The 12,422-nt window shown below is 36.5% G+C and overlaps 1 protein-coding gene and 1 pseudogene across 1 annotated transcript in view; both read left to right on the top strand.

The window, feature by feature from the left end:
* Positions 1-6,254, top strand: part of LOC148948717 (polyubiquitin-B-like) — a 37,786-nt pseudogene extending 31,532 nt beyond the window's left edge.
* Positions 6,255-8,383: 2,129 nt separating this feature from the next.
* The window catches only part of LOC148948718 (short-chain dehydrogenase/reductase family 42E member 1), a 53,897-nt gene continuing 49,858 nt past the window's right edge, over positions 8,384-12,422 (top strand). Inside the window, exon 1 of the mRNA XM_089094064.1 lies at positions 8,384-8,522. The gene's annotated coding sequence lies outside the window, so the exon portion shown is untranslated. The remainder of the gene's footprint in view (positions 8,523-12,422) is intronic.

Raw genomic sequence — 12,422 nt, forward strand, 5'->3', positions numbered from 1 at the left:
CCTTTTTTCATCAAACCCATTCGATAAGAACTTTGAGATAGCTTTTTTCAGAATGGTTCAAAGATCATATAACGAAAACTCAGGGTTCAACACAGCCCCCCAGGGCCCGAGGGCAGGTGTTGTAAGTTAAGCCTTAGGGGAATATATGATTCTTATTGAAGGGATGCTCGTAAAAAAATTCAGAGATGGCTCATTTGATTGAAAATTCAAAGTTCTAGTTAAGTTTTTTCGAGTCAAAAGAGATTGGAGGGCAACTAGCCCCCCCCCAAGCCCATTTTTCCCCAAATGCATCCAAGAAAAATTTTAGATAGGCATTAAGTTAAAAATTTCTGAAAAGTCAGATAACGAAAACTCAGGTTTCGTCACAACCTCCCAGGGCCTGGGGGCAGACGTTGTAAGTTATGCCCTGGGGCACATATTGTTAATATGAAAGGAATACTCGTATAAACTTCGGAGAGGGCTCATTTGATAGGAAATTAAAAGTTCGAGCTCACTTTTTAATAGTCAAAAGAGATCCGAGGGAAGCTATCCCCCAAGCCATCTGATGAAAATTTTGAGATAGACATCTTGTTAGAAATAGTACAAAGGTCGGATAAGAAAAAAATCCGGTGTCAATAGAACTCCCCCCCCCCCGGGCACAGGGAAAGGCGTTCTAAGTTACTATTATTCTCCATGACCACTCTGCCTTTTCTATGACGAAAACAATAAGAATTACAAATAGGGATAGGTTCCTTTATTAGACAGTGAAACGAAAATATAAAACAAAGACTCTAAATATTTCGATGACACAGTCGGTCATCATCCTCAGTAGAGTTACTAACTTATCAAAATTAAAACAAACTGCTTTCAAGACTGTTTATCAAAATTAAAACAAACTGCTTTCAAGATTCAAGAACAGTTAGTGAATTTTCTAAGTCAATGGACCGGTAAACTGCTTTGACCTACAATTTCGAAGAAACTTGTACCACCTTTACTCAACGCAGTATAAAAAAATTCAAGAACAGTTAGTGAACTTTTTAAGTCAATGTACTGGTAACTTGCTTTGACCCAGAAGTGATTATTTTGTTTAGTATAAAAGCAGTTTGTTTTAATTTTGATAAGTTAGTAACTCTACTGATGATGATGACCGACTGTGTCATCGAAATATTTAGAGTCTTTGTTCTATATTTTCGTTTCACTGTCTAATAAAAGGACCTATCCCTATTTGGAATTCTTATTGTTTTCGTCATAGAAAAGGCAGTGTGGTCATGGAGAATAATAGTAACGTCGTATATATGGGGATGACAGACCAACTTCCGAATCAGCAACATTTCATTTACTGTAAGAAGAATAAAATGATAAATTTAGCACCTGTAAATTCAGCATTATTTCATTTTTAATTAGAAGAATATTCAACGCAGTATTACAAGATCCAAAAACAGTTAGTGAACTTTCTAAGTCAATGGACAGGTAAACTGCTTTGACCTACAGTTTCGAAGAAACTTGTACCACCTTTACTCAATGCAGTATTAAAAAATTCAAGAACAGTCAGTGAACTTTTTAAGTCAATGGACCGGTAACTTGCTTTGACCCGGAACTGATTATTTTGTTTAGTATAAAAGCAGTTTGTTTTAATTTTGATAAGTTAGTAACTCTACTGATGATGATGACCGACTGTGTCATTGAAATATTTAGAGTCTTTGTTTTATATTTTCGTTTCTCTGTCTAATAAAAGGACATATCCCTATTTGGAATTCTTATTGTTTTCGGCGTTCTATGTTATGCCCTAAGGGCATGTATGGTTCTTATGAAAGGGATGCTCGTATAAACTTCATAGAGGGCTCATTTGATTGGACATTGAAAGTTCTAGTTCACTTTTTAAGAGACAAGAGAGTTAAACTTGCCCCCCCCACGCTCTTTTCCCCCAAACCCGTCCCCTACAAATTTTGAGATAGCCAGTGTTTTGGAAGCTGTTAAAAAATTAGATTATAAAAACACTTCCCAGAGCCCGGGGGATAGCCGTTGCAGTGTTGTCCTGGGGGCGTATATGGTTCTTATGAAAGGGATGCTCTTAAAAACTCCAGAGAGGGCTCATTTGATTGGAAATTGAAAGTTCTAGTTCAATTTTTAAGAGTCAAAAGATATCCGAGGGCAACTAGCCCCCCCCCCCACATACCAGTTTTTCCCCAAGCCCATCTGATAAACTTTTTAAAATAGCCATTTCATTAAAAATAACTCAAAGGTCAGATAAGAAAAATTCCTGTGTCGACGAAACCCGCCAGGGCCCGGAGGCAGGCCTTGTGATTAATGCTCTAGGGGCATATATAGTTCTTATGGAAGGGAAGCTCGTATAAACTTTGGAGAGGGCTCATTTAATTTGAAATTGAAAGTTCTTGTCTACTTTTTAGGAGTCAAAAGAGATCGCAGGGCAACTATCCCCCCCCCCTCCTTCACGCCCTAAATGCATCAAATAAAATTTTGAGATAGGCATTTTGTTAAAGATAGTTCAAAGTTCTGATAACAAAAAACTCCGGTGTCAACACAGCCCCCCAGGGCCCAGGGGTAGGCGTTGTAAGTTATGCCCTGGGGGCATATATAATTGTCATGGAAGGGATGCTCGTATAAAATTCCTAGAGGGCTCATTTGATTGGAAATTAAAAGTTGTAATTCACTTTTTAAGAGTTAAAAGTGATCAGAGGGTAGCTAGCCTCCCCCCACACTTCATTTTTTTCCAGAGACACTTCATATAGAAGGGGTCGTCATATAAACTTCAAAGGGGGCTCATTCGATTTGAAATTGAGAGTTCTAATGTCCGTTTTTAAGAGTCAAAAGTGATCAAAGGGCAAATGGTCCCCCAAGCCCTTTTTCCCCAAATACATCTGATAAAAAATTTGAGGTAGTCTTTTTGTTAAAAATAGTTGAAAGATCATGTAACAAAAAAATCTTTACGTATGGTCATTTCATTAAAAATAGTTCAAAGAACAGATAAGAAAAACTCCTGTGTCAACACAACCCCCCCCTCCAGGAACGGAACAGGCGTCGAAAGTATTGCTCTGGGGGCATATATGGTTCTTATGGAAGGTATGTTCGTATAAAATTCAGAGAGGATTCATTTGAATGGAAACTAAAAGTTGTAGTTCCTTTTCTCAGAGTGATAAAAGATCAGAGGGCAACTAGCCCCTTCCGCCTTTGGGCGTATCGGATGGATAAACCCATCCAATAAAAATTTCAGATGACCGTTTGGTTGAAAATAGTTCAACCATCAGATATTAAAACTTCAGGGTTGACTGAACCCCCCAGGACCCAGAGATAGGTGTTGTAAGTTATACTTTGGGGATAAATATGGTTTTTATATAAGGGATTATCGTGTAAACTTTAGAGAGGGGTCATTTGATTGAAAAAAAGTTCCAGTTCACTTTTAAAGAGTCAAAAGAGACCGAAGCTTAATCTAGTCCCCCGACGCCCTTTTTCCCCAAACCCATCCAATAAAAATTTTGAGATAGCAATTTTGTTAAAAATAGTTCAAACATCAGATAATAAAAACTCCGAGATTGACACAAACTCATTTTTTTACTTTGATATTGTTACTTCGATATGAGTTTTGATACTTTGATGAATATTTGATTTTTTTTTTAAAGTTTGATTTTGAAATAAGGAATTTTTTAAAACTTGAAATTTAATGCAATCAAAAATGAACAAAAATTAATTAAAAAAAACTTTCCGAAGAATAAATTTTTCAAAGAAAAGTAAAGGCCATTTTAAACTTAAGCTCAGCAGATACAAATACCTTTTAAAATTCAAACTCAAAACGACCAGAAATTACTATTAAAGAATAATTGAAACCCAAAACGAACAGAAATTAAATAAGCACTAATAGCAAAACATTCAACAAGTAATAATAAAAATGAATAAATAGATCTTAAAGCGAGTAATGCTTAGATTGAATATGAATATCAAGCTTAAAATGAAAAAAAAAAAAATTTTCCTAATGAAACTTAAAACGAACAGAAATTATATAAACAACCAATGCAAACAAACATACAATAGATATTAATGTAAATTAATAAATAAATCTTAAAACGAGTGAAACTTAAATTGAATATGCAAATTAAGCTTAAAATGAACAAAAATCACCACAAACAAGAATTTGGGTATGACCTCCTTCTCTCACTGTAAAAATCTAAAACCTACTGCGTCATTGGCGCTTTACTGAAAACTATATGCGTCATGAACAGTATTGGAAAGTATAAACAACATGAAATTGAATATTTGATGAATAATAATATTAATTGTTGAAATATCCATCAGTTCAAGAATTTATTTATCTGTAATTGTATTTTTATTTTCAATACTGTAAGAACTGGAAAAGAAAATATTTGCAATATAATCCGTTTTCAGTTAAGTGCCAATGACGCAATAGGCTTTTGGTTTTTATTTACAGGTAGGAAAGAAGGCAGTATCCAAACACTTGTCTGTAGGTAAACTATATTCGTCTTTAACAACTTTATTACGAGCTAATAGGTTAAACTGAATATTTTATATATAATGATATTAATTGCGGAAAGCTCAGTTCAAAACTTTACTATAATTTTAATCTTTATTTTCGATATTAAGTAGAAGAGAAAATATTTGTCATAAACTTGGTTTTCAGTAAAGCGCCAATGACGCAGTAGGTTTTAGACTTTTAAAGTGGGAGAAGAAGGTCATACCCAAACTCTTGTTTGTAGTGGTTTTTTTTCGTTTCAAGCTTGATTTGCATATTCAATTTAAGTTTCACTCGTTTTAAGATTTATTTATTAATTTTCATAAATATCTATTGTATGTTTGTTTGCATTGATATTGATATTCATATTCAATCTAAGCATTACTCGCTTTAAGATTTATTTTTTCATTTATATTATTACTCGTTGAATGTTTTTGCTATGATTGCTTATTTAATTTCTGTTCGTTTTGGGTTTCATTTATTCTTTAATAGTAATTTCTGGTCGTTCTGAGTTTGAATTTTAAAAGGTATTTGTATCTGCTGAGCTTAAGTTTAAAATGGGCTTTACTTTTCTATGAAAAACTTATTTCCGGAAAGTTTTTTTTTAATTAATCTCCTAAAATACCTGGAAGTCTCAATGCCATCCACTGGGCTAATCCACTTTTAATTCAGACTTTGTATTTCAAAAATATGGAAACAAATAGTTTCTTTTGATATACCTTTACCTTCCTTCTTGTTATAGATCATTTTTCTCTTGCCTACCCTCACTTCTCTCTGAAAGTTTTGAATCAGTAGCACAAGCTATCCCCGGAATTTTATAGATGCGTCTGCGTCACCACATCAATGAAACATTGACGATATCAATGCGTCAAGTAATGCGTCAAGTAAAAAACACTCACCGGATAGATAATTACGCGTGAAGTGGAGCCTTCAGACGCAATTGAATATATCAAAGCGATAATTCAAGGTTAGGATGGCATTCCCCTGATCAGCAGCGTCTGTTTTTTACTGGCAAGTAGTTTGAAGATGGATGTACTCTGTTAGACAATAGCCTACAGAAGGAACCGGCAGTTCACCTTGGCCTTCGTTCGAGAGGGGGTATGCATATTTCTGCTAAGGACTATACCGGAAAGTAGAAACATCTACTTGAAGTAGAAACATCTAATACCATTGAGAATATCTAGGCAAAGATCTAAGACAAGGAAAGCATCCTTCCCAACCAGCAGCATTTGGTTTTTGCTGGTAAACATGATGAATATGGCCATACTCTCTCTAACTATAATATTTAGAAGGAATCAAAGCTTTACCTTGTCCTTCTTTTAAGAAGTGACATTTAAATTTTCGTCTAAATCCACACTGGAAAAGCTATAACTCTCCATGTAAACCATCAGATACCGTTGAAAATGTAAAAGCAAAAATTCAAGATAAAGAAGGCCCCTTACGAGAAGTGTTTTATTTTTGCTGGTAAATAGATTGAAGACAACTGTGCTCTCTCTGAGTGTAACACACAGAAGGAACAAACGCTTCACCTTGGGTTTCATTTAAGAGCTGGTATGTAAATTTTGTCAAAACGTTGATCAAAAAGCTCACTACTCTTAAGATAGAGCCATCAGATACTACTGAGAACGTCAATGCAAAGATCCAAGAAAAGGAAGGCATGCCTTCGGACCAAAAGTGTCTGATTCTTGCTGACAAGCAAGTAGGAGATAGCCCTACTCTATCTGAATTTATCATCCAGAAGGAATCTACTTTCGATCTTGTCGTTTGTTCGAGTTATTATGTAAATGTTTGACAGCACTTTTATAAGAAAACTGTAACTCTTCAAGTGGGTCCATTAGATACTTTTGGTTGTTCAAGTGTATTGACCAGAAGGACTAGATTCTGATTCTTTACAGCCAAAGAGGTACTTTGTTTGCTTTTTCTTGGATTCTTTAAATTTGTATACCGTGAGTAAAATGCTATATATTTAAGATACCAAAATAAAGTTCCCTCTTTCTAAAGATAATTCCGACTTCCTCTAATTAAGTTTAAATCTAGTTTCAAAAAGGAAGAAAAGTCCTTAATCAGCAAAGACAAAAATTGCAGTTAGCCTCAGACAAAGAACCAGCTTTGGATTTCGCTAAGATAGTGGGCAATAAAAAAGATGTTACACACAATATTTCGAAGGAAGTTTAAATTATAAGAGCCGTGTGAACGTTTGAATCATCAGAAATAATTAAGACAGATTATTGGACGGAGGGTTTGGCCCACCTCAGGACTTAGGCCAATCGTGGGGTAGCTCCCACGGCACATGATCAGGACTTAGAATATATAGTGAAGAAAAGTGATTTTCGGGCTCTCATTTTTTTATGGAAAGAATTATTTTCGGCGTTCAAGCTTTGCGATTCTATCATTGTCGTTATCTCAGTCACCGTTGTTGTCATTTGAAGTGACCCACTGCTGTTCACCTAAATATGTAAGTCTCAATAAATCTATTGCTTTTTACCTGTGTTTATTTCATTTTATATGTCTGTATCTAGTCTAAAGACAGGTAATTAGTTCGTATGTCTCCAAAGTACGTTCCCAGGGAATTTGATCTCCAGATAGCTCGAGGAAAAGAGGTTACATTTTTATGGCTACACATTTTATTTTCTCTCAGTAATTGAGGGTGGTGCAGGCCTTGATAGCACAATCTTTAGCGCTATAAGCAGCGCTATCGGAGAACTTATAAGGTGTAAGATCGCAGCTTTAAAGTACGATATTAGATTTGACGCGGTCAATATTTATGACCACAATTGCCTCAGTCATTTCTTTTATAGCTAATAATTTCTTTATAGCCAAAAATCTTTTTTATCGCTACATTTGTATTCGTTTGCTTGAATTTTTCAACAATGGAATAATAGAACCACAATCACAACTTGAACATTCATGCAAATTTGGCGTTTTGAATCTATGTCAAGTTTGTTATGCTGACGATTTGTTTATGCCTTGCCAGACTATTGCAGGTCTCGGGGAGAATTTTAAGACGTTAAATGATGAATACAAGAAAATTGGTCTTTGTTTCAACGCAGCTACGTCTGAAATTAAACTTTAGAATTTGAAAGATACGACTGATGCGTCTATAAGACTTGGAGATACTATGGTTAAGAAGTGTCTTCGTTAACTTATTTTGACTTCCCCATCGGGAAGTCTGTGCGAGGTATCTTCTTGCTCATAGCTAGTCCCCTGCAAAAGCGAATTTCGGCGTCCTGAGAGATTATTATGGCAAACAAACTCCATCAATCGCATTATTTTAGCAAGGTATACAACGCAACTGTGCTGTCGCATATTCTTTGCGCTACACCTTTCTGGAGAATGCTTCATGGTTCGTTTATGGTTCGTTTACACATTGCGGAAATTCATGCGGATTTAGCAATCCGTGCGGAAATTCCATCCATTTTTGTGCTAGAAAAAATCTCTAGCTTTTCGCAACGTTTTGGTCAAATCAGAACGGAATCTTGGCAAGATTTTTAAATGAATAAAATCATGAGTATGGATTATCAAAACTACACGATCTTATAACCTTGATTCAAGGCTACACCTAGCTTCTATGATCCTGCGTACCCAGGCTATAAGAAAACTAAAAAAAACGGTGTTATTTGGCTCTCTATTGTTCAACAACTTTCAAAAGAGGGTAAGAACAGAGGTCATGCTGTTGCAATAATTTGAAATCTTCGCCTTAAAACGAAGCGTTATTTTAGCCATAGTTCGAACAGATACGGACGGATTTCCGCAATGTGTAAACGAACCATTACACATTGCGGAAATTCATGCGGATTTAGCAATCCGTGCGGGAATTCCATCCGTTTTTGTGCTAGAAAAAATCTCTAGCTTTCCGCAACGTTCTGGTCAAATCAGGACGGAATCTTGGCAAGATTTTTAAATGAATAAAATCATGAGTATGGATTATCAAAAACTACACGATCTTGTAACTTTGGTTCAAGGCTACACCCGGCTTCTATGATTCTGCGCACCGAGGCTATAAGAAAACTAAGAAAAACGGTGTCATTTGGCTCTATTGCTCAACAGCTTTCAAAAGAGGGTAAGAACAAAGGTCATGCTGTTGCAATAATACCTCCACCCATGGTTGGTCCCAGATATAGACTTAATAAAAGCCTGGTCTCTGTTTATTTTTGGGTAAAGGTCTAAAATAGCAGCTCTCCAGAAGAAAACATGCAAGAATAAAAAAGAGAAATTTTTCATTGCTAATTTTTGTTCATTTTTATGGTTTTGTTAGTGTTTGTAGCAATCCCCCCCCCTTACTGGTCTGATATAGGCATAAAATAAATAAAAACCTAACAATAATTGCTGAAATTATTACTTTGTGATATACTACAAATATCAATGAATCATATTTCCCTGTTCCCCTCCCCCCATTTTCATCTGTTTTGAATCAGTTTTGATAAAGAATTCCATCTAGAATTATGGCATCAAAATCAAAATGGTGCCATTTTCCTACAGTTATGAAGATTCAGTAAATTCTTGAATACACTTTCACTTTTTCCACTGACAATTCTTGTCAACATAGCGCTAAAAAAAGGTGTAAATTGTTTCACCAACTAAGGCTTTTCTTGAAATCTATTCTTGCCTTCAAATCCATTTTAAGATCCCTTTTTCAAAATCTAAGGAGCCAATCCCCTGAGCAAAAAGAATCCCTGTCTAGAGAGGAGCCCACCAAGGTGCAATTTCTTCTCCCATTCTATTTAATAACTATGTTGTTGATCCCTTAGAAAACTGTCCATTTTCCCATATTTCTAATGATATCAATGCTTCTTTTGTGTCATATACTGATGATATCCTTAATATCAGCTGTACAACTGAACACCTTTCTGAAACCTTTAAAAACCTACAAGATGAACCTAAACCTTGATATTAAATTTAACACTAGGAAGTGTGAGCTCCTTATTTTCAACAGGCATATCTTAGCCTCATGGGCATAGTTCTAGCATTTGTTTTGAGGAGGGGGGATGTAAGAAGGCATTTGCATCCAGGTAGTCAGGGGGCATGGAATATCCTTCAGGGGAAAGGAGCATTGGAAAATTTGTGAAAAATACAAGCCTAAATGTGTTTTCAAGATGCCTGATAACTTATTTTTGAAAATTATTCTATATTTATTTTTTTCCTTTTAGACCAGGCTACTTCATATCAAAGGAGATGTCATAGAAACTTGGAAAAGGGCTCATTTGATTGGAAATTGGAATGGCTAGTGCCCTTTTTAATAGTCAGAAGTGATTGGAAGGCAACTAATAACCTTTCCACATCCACCATTTCCCCAAACACATCCAATCAAAATTTAGAGATAGCCATTTTGTTCAGGATAGTTGATTTCCAGATAGAAGATATGTTTTTGAGGAGGTCACTCCCCACAACCCTCAGGGCAAGGGTTTTAAGTTATACCCTGGGGGCATATAAGAATGATGTTGGCACAATGTAATATTTATTATTTTTTTCCTTTAGACCAGGGCCCTTTGTATCAAAGAAGTTGTCATAGAAACTTCAAAAAGGACTCGTTCAATTGGAAATTGGAGTGGCTTGGGCCCTTTTTAATAGTCAAAAGTTATTGGAAGGCAACTAACACCCCTTCCATGCCCACCATTTCCCAAAACACATCCAATCAAAATTTTGAGATAGCCATTTTGTTCAGTGTAGTTGATTTCCAGATAGAAATTATGTTTTTAAGGATGACAACTCCCCACAGCCCTCAGGGCAAGGGTTGTAGGTTTTGTCCTGGGGGAATATAAGGTTTTTTATAGAAAGCGTTTTCTTAGAGACTTCAAAAAGGGCTCATTTGATTGGAAATTGAAAGGGCTAGTGCCTTTTTTAATAGTCAAAAGTGATTTAAAGGCAACTAACACCCCTTCCACGCCCACCTTTTCCCCAAACACATCCAATCAACATTTTGAGATAGCCATTTTGTTCCACGCAGTTTAAAGTTCAGGAAATTATAGCTTTAGGCAGGACACTCCGCCCACAGTCTTCAGGGCAAGGTTTATAAGTTATGCCCTGGGGCATAACTTATAACCCTTAAAATTCAAAGGTCTAGTGCCCTTTTTAATAGTCAAAAGTGATTTGAGGGCAGCTAAACCCCTCTGACACCCACCTTTTCCCCAAACACATCCAAACAAAATTTTTAGATATCCATCTTGTTCAGCATAGTTGATTTCCAGATAGAATTATGTTTTTGAGGAGGACACTCCCCCACAACCCTCAGGGCAAGGGTTGTAAGTTATGCCCTGGGGGAATATAAGTTTTTATTGAAATCTTTGTTGTAGAAACTTGAAAAAGGGCTCATTTGATTGGAAATTCAAAGGTCTAGTACCCTTTTTAATAGTCAAAAGTGATTTAAGGGCAACTAACCCCCCTCTCTGCCCATCTTTTCCCCACACACATACAATCAAAATTTTGATATATCAAGTTTTTTAAACGGTGGTGATAATTAGGGAAAGTTTATATCTTTGGTATTGAACCCCTCCCCCCCACAGCCCTCAGGGTCAGGGTTGTGTGTACTGCCCGGGAGATATAAGGTTTTTACAGAAAGCGTTGTCGTAGAAACTTCAAAAAGGGCTCATTCGATTGGAAATTGAAATGGCTAGTCCCTTTTTTAATAGTCAAAAGTGATTGGAAGGTAACTAACACCCTTTCAATGCCTACCATTTCCCCAAACGCATCCAATCAAAAATTTTGAGATAGCCATTTTGTTCCATGTAGTTTAAAGTTCAGGAAATTATACCTTTGATTAGGACACTCACCCCACAGTCTTCAGGGCAAGGGTTATAAGTTATGCCCTGGGGGCATATAAGTTTTTATTGAAATCTTGGTTGTAGAAACTTGAAAAAGGGCTCAGTTGATTGGAAATTCAAAGGGCTAGTGCCCTTTTTAATAGTCAAAAGTGATTGGAGAGCAGCTAACCCCCCTCTCACACCCACCTTTCCCCAAAACATATCCAATCAAAATTTTAAGATAGCCATTTTGTTCAACATAGTTGAAAGTTTTGGAAACTAGTTCTTTAAGGATGACAACCCCCCCCCACAGCCCTCAGGGCAAGGGTTGTAAGTTATACCCTGGGGGCATATAAAGCTTTCATAGAAAGCAATGTTGTGGAAACTTTAAAAAGGGCTCATTCAATTGGAAATTGAAAGGGCTAATGCCCTTTTAATAGTCAAAAGTGATTGAAGGGCAACTAACTCCCCTGTCACGCCCACCATTTCCCCAAACACTTCCAATCAAGATTTTGAGATATCCCTTTTTTCAACTTAGTCAAAAGTTCTGGAAATTAGGTCTTTTAGGATGATAATCCCATCAGAGCCCTCAGCGCAAGGGTTGTAAGTTATCCCCGGGGGGCATATAAGGCTTATATAGAAAGTTGTTGTAGAAATTTCAAAAAGGGCTCATCTGATTAGAAATTTAAGTTGCCCTTTTTAAAAGTTGAAAGTGAGTGGAGAGTAATTAACCTTCCCCCCTCTCACGCCCACCATTTCCCCAAACACTTTCAATCGAAGTTTAGAGATAGCCATTTTTTTCAACATAGTTGAAAGTTCTGGAAATTATATATTTGAGGATGACAAACTCCCCAGAGCCCCCAAGGCAAAGGTTGTAAGTTATGCCCTGGGGGCATATAAGTCTTTATAGATGGAGTTGTTGTAAAAGCTTCAAAAGTGGCTCATTCAATTGGAAATTGAGAGGGCTAGTGCCCTTTTTAATAGTCGAAAGTGATTGGAGGGTACTAACCCCCCTTTCATGCCCACCATTCCCCCAAACACAACCAATCAACATTTTCAGATAGCCATTTTGTTCAACACTGCAGAAAGTTCTGGAAATTAGGTCTTTGAGGATGGACAAGCCTCCCCCCCCAGCCCTCAGGGCAAGGGTTGTAAGTTATGCCCTAGGGGCATATAAGGTTTTTATTGAAAGCACTGTCATAGAAACTTCAAAAGGGCTTGTT

The sequence above is a fragment of the Artemia sp. Qi Xiang Cuo genome, chromosome 9 (assembly GCF_049724085.1).
Source record: "Artemia sp. Qi Xiang Cuo chromosome 9, ASM4972408v1, whole genome shotgun sequence".
In the NCBI taxonomy this organism is placed as follows: Eukaryota; Metazoa; Arthropoda; class Branchiopoda; order Anostraca; family Artemiidae; genus Artemia; species Artemia sp. Qi Xiang Cuo.